Genomic DNA, 18,378 nt, shown 5'->3' on the forward strand with positions numbered 1-18,378 from the left:
ACTTTAAAACAGACTGAAACAGGTGACCGGATACAATGACTCAACAAGGACTGACTGGGGGAACAAGACTGATACCTCTATGACTGATACACATGAGAGGTTGATTACAAAATGAGACACAGCTGGAGCAAACAAACATAATAGAACCATGAAAACCAGGGAACAATACATGGAAATACAAGACCTAGACTACAATAAATGACAAAAGTCTGTGACTATGTTTGACAGCCGTGAGCTTTTATATTATCTCCTAACTAAAAGCTAAAAAAAAAAATCTTAATTCATTTTTGATGTCATCAACTGCTTGCCGTGCCTTTTCGGTGTAACAATGCGGCAGATACAGTAGCCAGACGGAAACGGATTACCGGTAGCCTACATTAAAAAAGACAGATACCAGAGGCTGTCTGTCCATGATAGAGAACAACTGATTTATCCTGTTGTGCATCGATTAACCCATTTAGGCCTGATGTCGAAATGTATGAAATAGCAAAATTATAACGTTAATGTTTAAAACACCAAAAGGGGTTCCCGCCAAAAAATGAGTTAACTCACGGTGGAAAGTAACTATAAGTACGTTTACTTAGTTTACTTACTCATTACTTGAGTATTTCCGATTTTCTACTTCCACTACACCGGATCCAAATGTTGTGCTTTCACTACATTTATTTTGAATAGGCTACTTTAGTTACTATAGTTACTTTGTAGATATAGATTATTATTACAAAACATACATTAACCATGACTTCGCCCCTACTGTTAATGCATTTTGGCTATTTTCAAACGGTTTCTTTTTTTTTATATATATACGTTTGAAAACTTGAAATGGAACATTCTGCACAATGAGTACTTTTGGTACCTTAAGTACATTTTAATGTCAATAACTACTTTTTGAATTTCCGGACTTTTATAATGCAGTATTGATACTTTTACTGACGTAAAAAACATTTGACCTGACAAGCTTTAGTGTTGTCGAAACTAAGCACTATGCCTACTGTATATCGTTCACCACTGTCGTCCTGTAGTTGTGGACTCCTCCCATCCATTTGATTGATTTATAGTGCTTGGTGTATGGCCCCTTAATACTGTAAAATAGGGGTCTTCAACAGGGGGGTCCGGGACTGGCACTGCCTTATGAAGTCAGCCAGTGCCATATGTTTTGAGTGGCCACATATAGGCTGACTATAAATCTTGCAATTTAAGCCTGATTTAAGCGATTGTTTCACCCCGCTCCAAAGATCTTTACTTTCCACTCCAAATGTTTCATCATGCTCTCAGGAAATACCTTTACTTTACTTTACTAAAACTACACACGTACACGCACACGCACACGTACACGTACACGCACACGCACACACACGCGCGCTTGTCAATGTGGTGCCTTGCTTCCGAGCAGAGCCTTGTTCCCCCAGACAGAGACACGTCCTTCTTGCCCCCCGGGCCGTCATCCCCGGCGTCCGTATCTTTGTGGAGAATTAAGCCATGGAGAATGGCTCTCCGAGAGAATCGCCCATCGACAAGCTCACGACGTGTGTCACACTGCGACTGCCACGCTGACAGAAAACAGAACACCAGGACACCAGTGCAGTGCCCTGAGGAACTCCGGGACAACCATAATGGGTTTACGTGGTTAACCCATTCGGACCTGAGGCCGAGTAGTGGCACTCAAACTTTGCTCAAGATTTGCGTAAAAAAAAAGAAAAAAACTTTAAAAAAGTTTCGCACAAATGTCATTTTCTTTTTTGGAAAAATAGCAGATGTACCGATGCACGGGCTGATACAGTGTCTGCTATTTTTGAATAACCAAAGTATATAAAGTATAAACCAGAGCTCTACATCTACGCTTCAGGGATAGCACTTACCCCGTAGCCATTAGACATCTGAACTCATAGTATATGCACTTTAAAAAACTGGATGTAATTTCCTATGCTGCTGGTTTTTGTTTTTGTATTGTACTGTCCTTTTTGTTTGTGTATCTATGGTTGTCTGTATATATGTTGAGTATATGAACCAAGACAAATTCCTATATCAACTTGTTGACATGGCAAATCAATTATTGAATCTTGAATCTTGAATAATGCTTTTTAGCTAAATAATATACAATGACACAGACGCTTTCCCTGTTTTGCTGTAATGGGTTAAGGCCAATACATGTTCGACGATCAGAAGTTTGGAAAGACCCAACGTCAGAATTAAGGAGGATCGGCGTTATGTTGACCTTTAAGTCTAGTCTAAGTTATATTATCCCAAATTGTTTGTGAAATGTGTGCTGTTGTTATTACAATCTGGCTTGGGAGCCGCTCCATTTCCTCCATGATGATCACTCCTGATAAAGACTGTTAGTCCTGGATGAGAGAGAGGGAGAGAGAGAGAGGGGGGAGGGGGAGAGAGAGAGAGAGAGAGAGAGAGAGAGAGAGAGAGAGAGAGAGAGAGAGAGAGACCGGGCCAGTGTTATCCCCGTTAAGAGGGAGAGAGTGGACACTAAATATAACATCAGGGCCGCTGTAGGCCGGTCAGTGGAAAAGCTGATTAGCCGCTAATTGCTTCGTAAGCATGACGTCACAGTCTGTCAAAACCTTTGCGTCTCCATAATTCATCTCATTTGTTGTGCTGCATCAATCCATAGCAAAAGGAAAATAAAAGAAAAAAACATTCCTGTACCGTCCTGGACGCGAATGTGAAAGTGGAAAATGTTATAGTTTCAGAAATCGCAGATCTACAAACTCATATAGCACGTGACTTTGTGCCTTGCTATGAGCTTGTAGATCCGCTTTTTTAATTTGTGAAAATATTTGAATATAATATATTTTAAAGTGAACATTCTTAACTAAAATATTTGCTTCTGGGGGAGTATCTGCCTATTTTTATGGAGCACCAATAAACCATTTGAAAATAGAATATTTAAATTTCAAATATACTGTCTCAGCAGAAATTTGTAAATGGCTACACAACCCTTGGTTTTATGCAGGCCTGCTTTTTTATTGAAGTGATGAACAATGGAACATTAAAAAAATACGAGTGAATAACTAATACTTAAAAAAATATTTATTTTTAAAAACTTAATTGTTATTACTTCTTTTTCAAATATAGCCAAAGGGGGAAAAAATAAATGAAAACCATGACATTTCATCTCTGTCTTGTTTTCACTTGCTGCTTCCTGACTACCAGGGACCAGTTTTGTTATTTTCATAATCATCATTTCTTTGTCAGAGCTCTGTGATCTGAATGGTCCCTCGGTTATAGACCCTTGTACTGGAGAAGTATAGAGTATTTTTCAACACGCAGCAGCAGAGAGAGAGGGGGGTGGGGGGGGGGGGGGGGGGGGGGGGGCATGCGTCGAGTCCATTCATTGGAGCACAGCTGACAGCAATCAGACTACCGGTAGTTAGGGAGGGAAGCTCAAAACTGGGATTGTGCATTTTGGTTTATATTTCTTTAAAAAATCATAACTTTTGACAGGAATGTGCTAGAGACTTACTTTTTTGTTGACAGACTCATACATTGATGCTCTACAAGTGTGTGTGTGTGTGGGGGAGGGGGGGCGGATTAAATCTCGCGGGCCGTATGTTTGACATGGTTGAAGTAGTAGACGCTCCAGTGAATTGGCAGACACTCCCTAACCAGGCTTCAAGCGCGCTCTTTAAAATTCTCCGGTAGCCACGCCCCCTCCCCCTCCACACACACACGGGCTGCAAACTTATGTTTGTTATAGAGTGAAAAATATAAACAACTTATAATGTAACTTTGCACCTCATGAAGTGGAGTATAGTCTGGCGTGTTAGGAAGTGAAAACTGCTCCGTCACAACAGTGTGTGACAGTTTGAAAGAGAAGTTATCTTCATAACAACAAACTAGTGGGTTTGTTTTCATTCTGCAGGTGAGTTAGCGACCTATGCTAAGTGAGCATTAACGTGCATGTGTGTGTGCGTGTGTGTGTGTGTGTGTGTGTGTGTGTGAGAGAGAGAGAGAGGGAGAGGGGTGAAATTAAATGAACAAACAAAGGTGGTTGAAGTGCTGTAAAGGGTTACCTTAATTGCACACAAACCTGAGTTAGCTACCTGTGTGTGCATGCGTGTGCTTGTGTGTGTGTGTGTGTGTGTGTGTGCGAGAGAGAGGGAGGGAGAGACTGGGGGTTGAAATGAAAAAACAAAGGTGCATTAAGTGCTGTATGTGTGCATGTGGGTCCTATATACATAAATAGAATAAATATTATACAGACACAATGTTTTTTTTTGGGTGTCACAGCACCAAATCCTTGTATAAAACTTTAATTCTTCTTAACTGTTTACCAATGATGGTTTAACCCATTTTGACCAGATTCTAAAAATGTCTAATAATATATAATATAATGGTTCCCGCACAAAATGGTAGGAGAATTAGATGCTAGAAGGCTTTCTTACCTTTCTTTGTAGTTGTTACGTCCCCACCAAAGAGGTCCAGGTGTTATTTTGTGCAAAAGCGCATTATTGGCTATTTCCCCTTCCATAAGCCCTCATTGAATTGAATTGAATTGAATTGAATTGAATTGGGCATTGGGTGTTGTGCTAATTTGCTTATTTCCATTGCTCAAAAAAATAATTGTATAGACTCTCTTCATAATGTAAATAGTATCCCGAGTGGCACACTTTACTACTTTTTTCGATGGAAATAAGCGAATTAGCACAAAAGCCCAAGTTACCCAACCCCACTGAGGGCTTATATTGAATCACAGCGGAACGGAGCGGTCATTATCAAGACATAACTCACCCCTGAATTCAGCAATTGACCAATCAGAATCAAGCATTCAACCAAGCCGTGTAATAATACAAAAATAATAATAATCTAGCTTTGCAAATTGCGGCTAAGTGTACAGTATGTGGCTTTTGCTTACCTACTTATACTCAAAGCTTATATGGTCTCTCTCTCATCCTGCTCCACAGGTACATGGCCGCCAGGGTGACGACCCCAGATCCCCAACATCAGCTTCTTCTCAGCCCTGACATGCTGTGAATGCTGGACCCTATAGACTAGACTTATGCCCTAAATCCCTGACCACGACATGCTGTAAATGCTGGACCCTATAGAGCCTATGCCCTAAATCCCTGACCACGACATGCTGTGAATGCTGGACCCTATGGATCCTATGCCCTAAACCCCTGAATGCTGGACCCTATGGAGCCTATATGCCCTAAATCCCTGACCACGACATGCTGTGAATGCTGGACCCTATGGAGCCTATATGCCCTAAATCCCTGACCACTACATGCTGTGAATGCTGGACCCTATAGAGCCTATGCCCTAAATCCCTGACCACAGCACTACAGCAGAATGCTTGTACAGTACGAAACATCCAGACCAAGGCTGAGTGAGAAGATCAGGCAGCCAGGATAATGAGGCTGGTTGGGGGCCATTGATACTGGGAGGAGAGTACTGCTGCATGGCCAGCAGCCAGCCAGATGTATGGAGGATGGAGATGACTGGAGTCTGGGGGAGAAGCTGCTGGAGGTCTCATCATGAACTGGTGCCACAGTGTTCCCCTGCAGGCATCACTACAACTAACTTATGAAGTCAAGTGGAAGAGTCGACGGCTCAAGGTATGAACTTTGTTTTTTTTGCTTCTTGGCTGCTGCTTGTGTTTTTATCTGCGTTTGATTCAAGCTGGGGTACTATTGCTGTCATTTTGGGACCCGTTGACCGGGTGGCAATGACACTGTTTCTGGCTCTGGAGTTGAATGCTATAATCATCATGTGAATCTGGAATGTGTCTGTTGTGTTGTATCTGCCGTATGTGAGTTCAGTTGTTGTAACAGGGAACAGTATGTGTGTATGTGGCTCTTGATCACTTCAATATATCCCATGAGTGAATTTGCTATTTCCATTTGGTTGGAGATAGAGCTTTTGGGCTTTGACATAACAGCCATCAATTCCAATGGTTAATTTTCAATAGAAGACTGATTGACATTCGTTTATGTACAGTATGTTGTTTTGTGGTTGCTGAGGTTCGTTGTGAGTCGTTGTGACAGGGTGGCTGTATTGGTTCATGACTGGCATGGTGGCAAAGAATGTAGGTTCTTTCTTTCTTTCTTTCAAGTCCATGGACTTTAATGTTTGTTTAGGGCACTAAATGGCAACGTAAGACATCATGCAAATAGTTGTATTTGCTACTCTTTTTTTCTCTGCCTGTCCTGAGCCCATGCAGGCAGAGGCCTTTTTGTGGGGCAGTTCTGGTGGTGTGGTGTCGAATTTGAAGTCGCGGGGCGAACTGGTTGTCCGTCCAGGTGCGTGGATTACAGGCCCCAATACCTATAGTGATATTTTAGCATAATTTATGAATGGTAGACTTGGTAGTGATATAGAGTTACATATCCTTGTGGAGGTGTGGTACAAGGTCCAGCTAGATTGATTTGGGGTGTTATTGTTCCATGGTTCCACCCATAAATGATTCACTATACTATTGGCTGCTGAACTCTTTGAAAACAGAAACAGAGGCAAGCATGATACTGAAATGTGAACACTATATATCACTATCCCCGGCACAGGTTTACTGTATAGGCACAGCAGGCCCAGGCCTTACCTTCAAAAGACTGTGTATTTTGGAATGGAGTGGAGGAATAAGCAAAAGGCAAGGCTGCAATATATACTGTAGATGTAGGGTAATAATGTACGCTTGTTTTTCCACATGTTTTGGCATTTTTTTGAAAGACATTGTCGGTCTTAGGTTTCGCGGTCCAGACTGCGTATAATTCATTGCAGATCGTATACCGTGCCTGATAGATAGGTATAGGCTGTATAGATATAGAAATAAGGCAGGCAGGCAGGCCTTGATTTAAGTTGATATGAGGCGAGCCAGCGAAATAAATAAAGAACGAAAGAAAGTCAAGGGGAGATGTGTTCGCATGAGGAATAAGTGGCTAAAAGACCTGAGATGACAGCAACGAACCAGGCCCACATGTGGTGATGACACAGCATTTCTTCTGCAGCCTTCTTTACCCACTGAGAACCATGTACAGTAAGGATGTGGACACTGAAGCTCTGAAGTGTGTGTGTGCGTGTGCGTGTGTGTGTGTGTGTGTGTGTGTGTGTGTGTGTGTGTGTGTGTGTGCGTGTGTTTAACCACTTCTTGGTGAGACAGCTTACGGGAGCGTAAGCTGTCACACACACACACACACACACACACACACACACACACACACACACACACACTGAACTGAAGGTCTTCCACAGTATAGCTTTCCTACAAAAGACCTGAAAGACACATTTGACATACTTGAGGGGAATACCAGGGTCAGCAAGAGCAGCGTATCTTTCCAACCTTTGAGAAAATTATTCATGGCGACACTGCCAGTCACACACACTTCTGTGGAACGATCATTTTCCAAGCTCAGTATTTCAGTATTATAAAGAACAAGTTGAGAAATATGTGGAGAGGAACCTCCTCCTGATTGCAATAGAAAAATCACACCTGTGTGAACTGTGAAGTGATGGAGGGGCACTCTTATCGTGTGCATCATCCGTTCATTGTCAATGGGAATTTATTTTTTGTGTAGGACAAGAATTGCCGATTTGGCTGATTATAAAAAGGTCACAGTATGAGGTCATCAGCATGTTTAAAGACATGGCATGGCACAGAGGAGGATATGCTCCTTGATAGTAGGAGAAAGACAATCAATGATATAGGACCACTATTCAGTCATCACAGTTATCATTCCTTGAGTCATTGTATTGACTTGTACTGTTGCAAACTGTTGATGAAGTACCATTATTCAACCCTGAGTCACTCAAGTCACTATAGTTAATTAGCCCAATGGTTTTCAACCCTTTACATATCAAGGTCCACCACCATTATTCAACATTTGAGCCACCAGACCATGCACCTCAGATTGGTCAGAAAACTAAAGAATGTGTTGTTATCATTGGATAAGATTTTGTCCACTATTGTATGCTGTACTACTGATGATCAAAATAACAATTATACATTCTCTAGTTGTGTAGACTTCTTGCAAATGAAGTGATGCGGCAGAGAGTATAAGAGAAGTATTAAAGTATAATGCTGTTGTATTGAGAGTATAAAATGAAACCAAATGGACCAAAAGGGACCACCTAGGCTAGGAACCCCCTCAGGGAACACTGGTGGTCTCCAGACCACTGATTGAGAACCACTTATTTAGTCAGTTAAGTGTTAAGACGTGCCTAATACATCTTATCTCACACACTATTAAGTCAGGCCGCAGCCGGTGGTTCCACAAGGTGCCCTTGTTTCACTTGAGCACCGTCCCCCCTCCCCCTAAAAATGTGGATGTGTGTCCTTCACTTTTATTTTGAAGGACTCTGTAAGCTCTCATTTATCAGGTGCCGTATTGTTCATGGTAATGCTTTTATTTTGAAGCCTGCATGGAAGGAAAGTGAACGTTACATAAGGGGTGACTTAATTAGCCCACCTGGCACAAATTCAGATGGAAGGAAACATGGGGAAAAAGGCAAAAGCACAAATGTTGCTCTGAAATGAGGTTCAATGATTCACAGGCTCATTTAGCCACCCAGCTAGAACGTGAACAAGGTAATGCGTCTGTTGTGTTTTCGTGATTCTGCACGTGCAGTTACTTTGGATAGTATTTACAGAGATAATTCTATGTTTTATTTAACCAGTATAAAAACACATTGAGAAGAGTCTCTTTTTCAAGTGGGGAGAAGGTGTTTGAATCTATTGCTGTCATGTTAAACATTCGTGTTTTCAGTAAGGTTTCAATGCGTCACACTTTGGCTGGTGAAAAAATCACCAGACAGAGTACACTTGCTGCAGAGATTTTTATTCACTGTTATTCACACGTACACACGCGCGTGCACACGATGAAGATGAAGATAAAATCTCCCTGCATACTTTATGTGTTTTCCTCGCTGCAGTGGAAAGCATTCTGTGTGTTAGTGAGGTCACATGTTGTTGACGCGTGTTGTATGCACACGCACGCACGCACGCAAGTTGGGTTGGGTTGGGTCTCTCCCCGTCGGAACAGAAACGAGGCCAGTCGTCCACCTATAGCTCAACCCCACTCAGGTCAAAGGTCAAAGTCTAAATCAAACAACATCCAGACGAGACTGTGAGAAAAAGGCGCACGTGCGTGCGTGCGCACGCGTGTGTGTGTACTGTTCATACAGTAGGAAAGTCTGCGTGACTGCATGGCTCCCTTTTTTTGTTTTTGGTCAAACGTTTAGCCTCCGAAAAATATTGTTTTAGACTCTCAAACATCTGCGTATGATGTTGCTCTCCGGAGAGATTACACGGTCATCAGCGGAATCTGATCCGCCGCTTGATTACTTGTCAAAGACAATAATAGCAGTTTCACATTTCGTGTCCCAAACCGCACATTAAAGGAGTTTTCCGCGACGTTAAATGTCAAATAACTGGCTCGCAGTCGGAGCAATAAATCAGTTCCATAACGCCGAGTGCTTAAATGCACGGCAGGGGGGTGCGTGCGTGCGTGTGTGTGTGTGTGCACTGTGCAGTGAGTGTGTGCGCGCGCGCGTGTGTGTGTGTGCGTGTGTGTGTATGTGTGTGCGTGTGTGTACTTGAATACTTCTGAGGGCCAAATGTATATGGGGGGGGGGGGGGGGGGGGGTAGGCTTACTATTAGCCAAAGTTTCAGACTGGGGTCAGTGTCAGAATTATAGACATTTGGAGGTTATGCCTTATGCTTAGTCCTGCACATATGTGACGCCTCCAAAAGAATACCTCATCTATATAAGGTGTGGATGACGGAAGAAAATGGACCAAAATGTGTCAAGAAATGGTGTTTGTGTGTGCGTGCGTGAGTGTGCGCATGCGTGTGCGCATGCGTGCTTGTGAGTCTCTGTGTGTGTGAGTGTTTATGCACACCGGTGTGAATACTTTGGCCATCTGCGGCTGCTGCGGCCTGAGCTGGAATCCACATCAGACAGAGGAGCTGCGCTCCGTCATCATAAATCATGGACACAACTAGGATCTGTTCCCATGGCTGGGAGGCAGGTGTGGGGCAGCAGAGAGTACCCCTGAACCTGCAGTACTCTCTGCTGCCCCATCAGGCGGAGTCAGGTGAGGCAGGCAGCGCCGCAACCGAGCGTTCTATACAGCCTTCTAAAAGCAGTGCTTCCCAAAGTGGGGTCCATGGGACCCCCAGGGGTCCTTGAGGGAGTTCCAGGGTTCCCCATGCATAGCTAAATGACAGTTTGACAAGAGTTAAATTAACATTGATTTTCCAATATGAATTGGGGGTCCCAGAGATGGAAATGCCCTCAAATGAGGGTCCGTATATAGACTAATGCATGTCAAACTGGGGGGACCTTGAAATGAAACGGGTTGAGAATCACTGCTAGAGCCGTAAAAAAAAATCTTCTCTCATGGGGGGTCCCTGGCATATCTCTTCAAATGGGGGGGTCCGCAGGGCTAATTAGTGTCAATTTGGGGGTCCTTGACATGAAAAGGTTTGGGAACCACGGTTCTAAACCACAAGCAATCAACCAGTAGGTCCGTGAGGTGGTTCCAGGTGGTCCCAATCAACCAGTATAGGTCCGTGAGGTGGTTCCAGGTGGTCCCAATCAACCAGTGGGTCCGTGAGGTGGTTCCAGGTGGTCCCAATCAACCAGTAGGTCCGTGAGGTGGTTCCAGGTGGTCCCAATCAACCAGTATAGGTCTGTGAGGTGGTTCCAGGTGGTCCCAATCAACCAGTGGAATTGTTGTTTTGATCAATGCTTGCCTGTTATCTCTAATGGTATACCAACATCAATACAGGCAGTATGGAAATGTGGAAGAAATCCTATATCCAACGGCAACAAAACATTACTTTAGTTTTGAGTCTTGAGATGGTGGTTCGTGGCTCAAATGCCGAGTAAATAATAATAGGCCTTGATATGGAAAGGTTTGAATACCATGACTGTTCTTAACGGAACTTAGTACATTCTCTCAAGTTTAATTCATGTGGTACATTTGTTTTCATACTTTTGCATGTCTATTTTCCAGTACTATAGGACATACGTTTCTTTTTTATTCCACTATGATTATTTGAAAACTTTAACTCATTTCGAGATTAAAAGCATGTTAAAAGTTTGCGTGTCCTTTTAGATTTTAGCTTTAGTTGATTATAATAAAATAACAGATCTACAAGCTCACAGTGCATCGCTTTTTGTTGCGCTGCAAGCTTGCTGTACATCGGGTTGCAATCCGACATTCTGCACGAACGAGTATCTCTACTTTTGTACTTCTTGGAGTATATCTTGAAGCTTTTTTCTACAGCTCACAGTTCAAAGTGAAATAAAGTGACGTAAACCTTAGAGACATTTATCACACAGCACATTACAACTGTAACCATTCACATTACAACTGTAACCATTCACTTCCACAACGAGCCAAATAGAAGATCCCCTTCCCCCCCCCCCTTTCTCTCTCTCTCTCTCTCTCTCTCTCTCTCTCTCTCTCTCTCTCTCTCTCTCTCTCTCTCTCTCTCTCTCTCTCTCTCTCTCTCAGTAAACATCTGCTAGGTCACTCACTCGTACAAGTAGGAGTTATTTATAACGGGAGAAAAGATGAGACTTGATGAAAAATCAGGTCTGTTGACAGGGAAACATTGCCAATTTTACAAACTCATCACAACACGTTTTGAGATCACGGAACTGCACTATTATTAATATTTCTTTTGACTAGTATAGGCTTATGTCATAATGACAAATATCCTACAGTGATTGTTGTTGTTCCAGAGAAGAAACAATCACACCCGTGTGAAGTGAGGGGTGCTCTTCTAAAAATGTTTAATCCCACGATTTTTCGCCTCCTCACCTTCGATGTTTGTGTTTACGCGATGTTTGTGTTCACACAAACACTCAAAGCTGGCCATTCATTGTCAATGGCATTCAATGTTTGTGTTAGGACAATGTTTGTGTTAGGACAATGTTTGTGCTTACACAAACCCTCAAAGCTGGACATCGGAGGGGCTAGCGCCCCTCGAAAACAGACAAAAACACATTCACACTTCAAAAGATTCCAATCATGGCCATTGATGCACGTTTACGTTATAACCAAGTGAGTGAGTGATACCAACATTGTTTTGCTAATATCACGGGTGCAATGTGGTCCAGCTTGACTTGTCAGTGTGTGTCTGTGCGCTGCATGCGGTGCGTGAGTGCGTGCGTGCGTGCGTGTGTGTGGTGCGTGCGTGCGGTGCGTGCGTGCGTGTCTGCGTGCGTGCGTGCGTGCCCCAGACACAGGCCATGTCAACTATCAACAGCACTTTGGAAAAAGGATGCTTTCCTTGGAGCAGTCTGATCCCAAGTTCCTCCCAACACACTCTCCCTCCTGCTGCCTCCAGCTGTGCAAGAAACAACTGCCGCTACAGTATACAGTATATGTGTGGCTGTAGTGTGGACCCACCAATGTGTTAGCGCTTCATGTAGAAGCATAATAATAACCTCATTATGATGTCGTTGCTGTCAGGCAGAAACACATTATCTCCGAAACATATCTTACCTCCATCTTATGTCCAACCTTCTGTTTTTGGTTGATTAACAACGCCATATACTTGATCAGAATACCAAAACGCTCGCCCCAAAACACAGTCACCCCTTCGCAAATCCGCGCCGACCCCATGTACCTGGTATTACCTAACCTTATTCCTAAACACATAACCCCAGTAAAACTGCCTGATAAATGTAACCTGCAGTTAAACTATGCCTAAAAAACCCACTTATTCATAAATGTAACCTCAGTAAAGATGGCTAAACCTATAACCTTATCCCTTAAATGTAACCTCAGAAAAAACTATGCCTATATAAATTCCTATTCCTAAAAGTAACCTCAGTAAAATGGTGCCAAAATCTCACCCTATTCCAAATTCAACCTCAGTAAAACTATGCCGAACCCTAAGCTATAAGCGTATACTTCTAATCTTATCCACAAGAATATATTAAGAACGGCGGAAAACAAATACCTTTGCAGATCTGCAAGCTCGAAACGTGACGCGAAGCGACACATCATGTTGAGCTTGTTAGATCTGCTTGCCTTTTTAATGATTATTCTGAATTGGACATCCTGAAAACAGTTTTGGGACATACGAGGTTTCCACCCGACAGAGGCGATGTTATGTTAGATATATTGATATCATTATACTGTATATGTTCTTTCTGACATGCTTATGTTGCTCTGCCTCAAACGAGAGGAGGGGGAAAAAAATAACTCGAATCAAAGGTGGCTGGAAAACATCAACACTGCTACGAAGACACATAATAGCTTATATAGTCACTCGTTCTAACGTGTTTTGTTTCTTTGGTTTGTTTTTTCTTGACCACATACGTTACATATACATACAGCATGTTAAGAGTGTTGTTTAGATAGCATGTTGTTTGGACAGATGTTATGGTTCATTGTTTATCCGGTATATCCTAGTATTTTCGTTGCACAGATTTGCCATTTAGATAGCGTGGTGTTTAGACATGCTATAGGTTCATTGTTTACCTGCTATCCTATAGTGTTTTGGGGCACTACACTACACTACACTGCTCTCTCTCTCTCTCTCTCTCTCTCTCTCTCTCTCCCTCTCTCTCTCTCTGCATCAGTATTGCCAGATTTGGCGATAGAAATAAGCACCAGGTCTGTGAAAACATATAGCCCAAAATGAAGCGACTCGACCACACTTCGATCCCATTCAATGGCCATTTGAAATCAGCAGATCTTCAAGCTCACAACGCATCGCACACAAAAAAAGTGAATTTGAACTGTTTTTTTTGTTGTTTTTTTTAACAACCCGAGAGAGGCATGGGGGTCCTTGGCACAACATTATGTTTAGATGGGACGGTCGGTGGACAAATACATGTAATATGGGGGTCCTTGACAGGAGAATGTTTGACAACCACTGGTTTAAACGGCATCAGGAATCAGACTCTCTTACATTGACATGCATGCGTCGATAAAATTATCGATTCTGACATTTTCAATCAACGAGAGTCTATAGGGCTGGGCTTCATTCCCTGAGCACACACACATAGGAGGCCTTATAGCTATGTTTCACCAGTTTCAATTGAAACGGGCCTCCACCCTCAGGGGGGCCTCCAAGCTCCAACTGAACGTCAGGCGTCAGTCAACCGCCGCCACTCTTGGCCCTCTCTCTCTGTCTCTGTCTCTATCTCGCTCACTCACTGCCTCGCTCTCTCCCACAATGTTAAGTTGCACCTATTTTATGTTAATAACCTGGGTAAAATGTGCAGCAATTGGGAGGTAAAGGGGAGACACTTTAATTGTGAAGGAACGGCAGGATGAGGAGAGGTGGTGTGTTGCTGCTAATTGCCGAGAGTAATGGCATGCGTGTGATATTGAACAGTCAAACTATTTGTATCAATGCGGCCGTATATCAACAAAATAATTACGTCATAGGTATATGGGGGCCTCGTATTTGGTCTCCAGAATCCAGATTCCTAAGGCCGCCCCTGTAGATATTACACTTTTGAGACCATCCGGTCTTCCAGCTCAGGGGACTGAAGCCTATTAAAAAACGATAAACGATAAAATACATCTATGAGTGTCTCTAAAGCTTATAGGCTAAGTGGCCTGGGCCGTGGCTCAGTGGTCCAGGCACCTTGGCTGGGAATCCAGTCTGTCAGTGTGCCGCAGGTTCGACTCCCGATCCCAACGGCCTTTATAGCTATACTGCATGTCACCCCCCCCCCCCCCCTCCATCTCTCTCCCCATTTACTGTCCCTCTATAAAACAATATATAAAAAAGTAAAGGCGAAAGCCACAAAAAAAAAACATTAAAGACATAATAATCTTAGGCTAAGCTATACTGTGTGGCAATATTTACAAGCGGCTTTACAGACAAACAAGCCCGAAGTCCTTTACAATAAGCAGACGTGGCAACTCTGCTCTGCATTCTGTGCACGTGATTATTTACCATATTCTTATTGAAGTGGCTCATCTGGATTTGAGCGTCTGCTAAATACCCAAACGGTTTACATTTGCGCGTGTGTGCACGCGATTGCATGTGTGTACAGTATATGTACTGTATATGTTTCCATTTTGACCATGACAAAATCTGTTTATGTTACATTATTGCCGACTTCTGCACCGAAGGTCATGCGTGTACGGTGTACGCCATGTGTGTGCGCGCGTGCATGTGTGTGTGTGCGTATGTGTGTGTGCACTCACACACACACACAAAAAAGCACTAAGACGTAATTGTTTACATCAGGGTCCTCCATTTTCAATGCAATAAAGAACTTAGAGACATACAAATATAGACATCTATGCAAACTTTAGTAAAAGAAAAATCGAATTGCAGACGCCCGTAACTCTGAGAGCGGTTTTGAAAGAGGCTTATAAGGATTAGCATTTCTTAACGGCTGTTGGTAGGGCGTTCCACATTTTAGTGTCATACAGTATAGGAGCTAAATGAATTGAACCCCATGTCTGAGCCAAATCTGGGTTGAACGTGGTTCGTATTTTGGCACATGGTTAGTGGTGGTGTAGTGAATCTTGTAGACCAGGCCCATTGCAAGTTGCTGTACTCAACCCTAGGCCATTCCAACCAAAATGGGTGGGGGTGAGGCCAGGTGGGTTCTGGGAGTTAGGCCAAGTGGAAGCCTAGTATGACCAGTCTTGTTTTGGGATTTCTGGAGGCCAATTGTTTTAGGCTGTTCCTGTTCGGGTCTTCAGGGGGGGTTTTATTGACCAGTGAGGAGATCCTGTGTACAGGAATCATGTTCTTTGGTTGACCTTTTACATCAACATTGTGTGTGTGAGCGTGTGTGTAAGTGAGAGAGAGAGAGAGAGAGAGAGAGAGAGAGAGAGAGACATTGATGAGCTGTGATGCATGTGAACCAGATGGTGATGAGGTGCTACATACCGCAGCGTGTTTACTGGCTCTTCTCGTCCCTGCAGCCGTATTGATTAGGGACTCACTGTTTCACAGAGCCTGGGAGTCGATGCAAGTGAGCGCCGGGGGGAGCTCTGGTCTGACCCCGCCGGGAGCGCTCCGCTGTGTTCATTAAGGGACCGCACGCACCTGGTCATATAACCTCACAAAAACTATAACCTTAACCCTAACCTCACAAAAACTATGCCTAAACCTAACCTAACCGTAACCTTCACCCATATAACTAATAGTAGCCGGCGCTGTTACCCCTGAAATAGCAGATCTACAAGCTCATATCGCCGCCCTACGAGCACACACACGCACACACACACGCACACACACACACACACACACACACACACGCACACGCACACGCACACGCACACACACAGGCGCACGCGCGTGCCGGTTAGGGAACCATTGGCTTTATTACAGCTTTGCGGTTGTGTCGCTGCCTCCTCTGCGCACACACACCTGTTCTTATACCAGGCATGTGATGACAGTCATTATCGCATTCTAATAGACACACACACACCTGCCAGAAAGCAGCGCTCGTTGCCAAAAGCACACCTGCACTTTGCTTCTATAAGTATAGCTCTATGATCCGGCTTCCGATTCCATAGCCATGTCGACGTTTTTATTATTTCACTTTTATGGCGTCATTTCGTCGCCGTCGGTTGGATGTACTTTTCAGAAGTGTTGGAAAAAAAGTAAAATAGCAATGTAGAAATACTCTGTTTGGAATTCAAATTTTACTTGAGTAAAAGTACTAAAGTATTGGTAAAAGTACCAAAAGTATGCAGTATATATATGCAGAATGTCTCGTCTCGCAAGTTTTCAAATTGAAAATGACTGGTTATTCTCATTATCTGCTTTATTTGATCATGCATGAGTGACATCATACTGAGCATCATACTCATCATACTGGGCATCATGTTCAACCAACTGTAGGCCTATGGCCGAACTGCTTAATGTATGGTTTGTGTAGTAGCCTGAGTGCCTATAACTAAAGTTTTCAAATTATCGTAGTGGAGTAAAAGTATCATTTGCCTGAGTGACGATAACTCACTTCAGTGACGCAAGCTTGCGGAACTCAGCCTCGCTCCTGGCCACATTACTGCAGTGTGTCAAGAGAATCACCATAAAGTGCACACCCTCGTGTAATCATGCTTAATTAAGTGCCACCGTGCACCTCTCTGCCCCTGAAGCCACTAATTACCTGAAATTGTATGCCAGACATCAATAGAAAGCACTATAGAATGATATGATATTATAGTACTTTATTGTCAGTTCACACAAACGGTTTGAGTTGGAATTGACCGCAAGTATACCGAATAGCAAAACATAATATAACTGCATGACAAATGTCTGGAGGAGATATGGGTTATTAGTGCTGCCGGTCAGTCAGACAGACAGACAAACACGAGCCAATCGGGCCAAGTCTGCAGACCTCTTTAATTGGCTTGCAGCGTGGAGAGCAATGTCCCCAGAGAGAGAGAGAGAGAGAGAGAGAGAGGGAGAGAGAGAGAGAGAGAGAGAGAGAGAGGCCAAACAAATTGTTCCAAAGCACTCCAGTGAATCATAATAACTCACTGTTCAGCAGCCTCAACAAATCACAAGAAAAGCAACTCTCAGCTTTAGTTTAGCTCAGTGGTTCCCAAACTGTTTAGCCAGTGAGAAATGAGACATTTCCCAGGGTCCGGGACCGCTTGTAGTTTGGCTATTTTCACTGCTATCTTTTTTTAAATATATTTGAAAAATATTTTAGACATACGATTGTGTGTATACATAGCAGACCTATATAGATTTTCACAACTTCTGCCGGCTGCCCTCTTTCTTATATTATTTGACAATATTTGGCCAATGTTTGACCAGTATTTTTTGCAACTGCAGGTTTACTAGGAAATTGTGCATTTCCTGTCACATGGTTGGTTGGTTGGTTGGTCACCCCAGGCATGACCATATATGGCTGAAAATGTTGATCTGACCCCCCATTTCAAAGCGCCAGCACTCACCCAGCAGTCTGCCGTCACCTATGCCGCTTCTCGCCCTCAGGCGGCCTAATGGTATAGTATATAATTTGTTCCAGCTCAGTGGCCTTGTGGTTAGAGTGTCCGCCCTGAGACTGGGAGGTCAGGGGTTCGATCCCCGGCCGGGTCATACCAAAGACTCTAAAAATGGGACCCAGTGCCTCCCTGCTTGACACTCAGCATCAAGGGTTGGATTGGGGTATAAGTCCCTGCGACATACTAGCGTCATGTCCAGGGGGTGTACTTGTACATCAAGCTGCCTCACGCTACAAAAACAGGAGGCCCTATGGGCCTCATGGCTCGGCAAGGCTACTTATATATAGTTTGTTGATTACATTTGATGCAGCAATGGCCTTTTTCCTTTCTTTGTGTTTGATCTTAAAAGTCCTTAAATTGTCACTTCACTGCATGTCACTGTCATCACTCATCCCTGTGTAACTATACTTCGGCAGCAGTAACAATGTAGTTTTCTTCATATCCATATTCCATACGAGTGAAATGGCCCG

Source organism: Protomyctophum bolini (assembly GCF_963924005.1).
Source record: "Protomyctophum bolini genome assembly, chromosome: 19".
Classification (NCBI taxonomy): Eukaryota; Metazoa; Chordata; class Actinopteri; order Myctophiformes; family Myctophidae; genus Protomyctophum; species Protomyctophum bolini.